Genomic DNA, 1,890 nt, shown 5'->3' on the forward strand with positions numbered 1-1,890 from the left:
CAGGTTTCAGTAAATGGTAGTATATTTATATACATGCAAATCTTGAACCCTTCAGGATCTTTCCATTGAAATTCACCAATGGAGAGACTTGAGTCTGAATTGAAATACAAGCTCGATGAAAGATTGTTTGCACAGCTGCTTTCAGGCATATACCAGAGTCTCATTGGAGGGTGAGTGAACATGCCCTTGTTGGTCCTAGCTCAGAAGTTTTGGGGTAGCACTTTGCATAATATGAAGTTATTACATGTCTTCGGTTTCCGCCCTTGCCCAAGCCGCCCCAACCTCCACACTCCTTTTTTCCTTCTTTCTTAGTCTCTTTTCCATGTAAGAGCGAATTGTTTATGCTTTTTGTCTGGTGGAGGTAATTTTTTAAAAACTGTCTTCTCATATCTAGTGATCTTAAATTACATTTCATGTTAGACAGTTTTTAAATTTGAGAAGTGAGTAAAGATGATGTCCATGTATTTTTTCTTCCTATAAACCACTGTCCATGAAACTAGGCTTTTGAACAGTGATTTAATGAGAATCACAAGGACATTAAACTCCATTAACTTGGATTGCCAACAGTATGGATCTAGGATTAAATTATAACTTGGAACTTTGCAAATGTCATTTAAAAGTTAATTCTTAAATTTCTGGCAAGCTCTTACAATCTGCTAAGAAACAGATATTATGGAGGTTAATTTGTGACTAGAGAAGCAATGTTGTTTCTTCAGTAAGGAGTGAGTGCTAGATTTTTTAAAAGTGCACCTGTCAAATGATTTGACACAGTTTTAGTGAAGGCCCTGGAGTCCTCCCTTGTCTACTTTCTTTCTGATTCATATGTGTGTCTTTAGAACTTTTTTTTTCCTTTCTACTTTTCCAGTACTTCTTGATTCTGACCCACATGAAGGAATTTGACATCTGGAGAGAACACAGAGAAAGCAATGCCTGCTGATACCCTTTTCTCCTGTCTCCTGACAGGAGAAACCCTGCTTCCTAACAGATTGTGATTGCAGTAGAATGCTATCATAATGAAGGAGGATTTTACTGAGCAGAGAGGAATTATGAGCAATATTAGAAGATTCTCACGTTTTAGGAGCTCTTTGAGAAAAACTTAATGATAAGGAATCTGAGTTTGTATCGTTTGTGGTTTCTTTTCCATTATTTTTGAAGTACTTCCACTGCACACTTTTTTCTAATTGATAACAATTGTTATGGATAAGACTATTTGTGCTCTTTTAGGCTGATGGATTTCTTCATGGACTTAACATTTTGGAAAATTAGAAGGTTTTCTAAATACATATCCTTAAAACTTGAAATTAAGGATTTATTTAAATAAGTATAATTACAATTAGTTTGGAATACTCTTTTTTCTTTCCACTTAGTAAAAATAGTATGCCTAGCTTATGGTTTGAGAAATTTGTTTTTCTGTGGTTTATAAATTTATGATGAATATTTGTTGATCTTTGGGTATCTCTATAAATGTGTTTCCAAATTGAGACTGGTAAGCCCATAAAGACTATGGCTAGATATTTAGCAACATAAACCTACTTGTGTCAGTGTGTATTATCAGTCATCATAATTGTTCTGTTTCATCATGACCTCATCACTTACAGGAAAAAAATCAAATTTTCTTTTTGTTTCTAACAAGCATTGATCTCCGGTAATGCCCGTTATTACTTGGGAGCTTGTTGGAAATACAAAATCTGAGGCCCCACGCCAGAACAATTGAATCAGAATCTACATTTTAATCATATCCTCAGATGTTTTGTGTGCAGATGAAATTTGAGAAGCAGTGGAAAACTTATGTTTTAAATTATAAGTATTAGAATCATTTTGAAAAGGTCTTAGGAATTTTAGGGGAAAAGTTACCCCTCCATATAGCCTATTTTTCTAGGTCAGGTAAAT

This window comes from Crocuta crocuta, unplaced genomic scaffold (genome assembly GCF_008692635.1).
Source record: "Crocuta crocuta isolate KB4526 unplaced genomic scaffold, BGI_CrCroc_1.0 scaffold488, whole genome shotgun sequence".
Classification (NCBI taxonomy): Eukaryota; Metazoa; Chordata; class Mammalia; order Carnivora; family Hyaenidae; genus Crocuta; species Crocuta crocuta.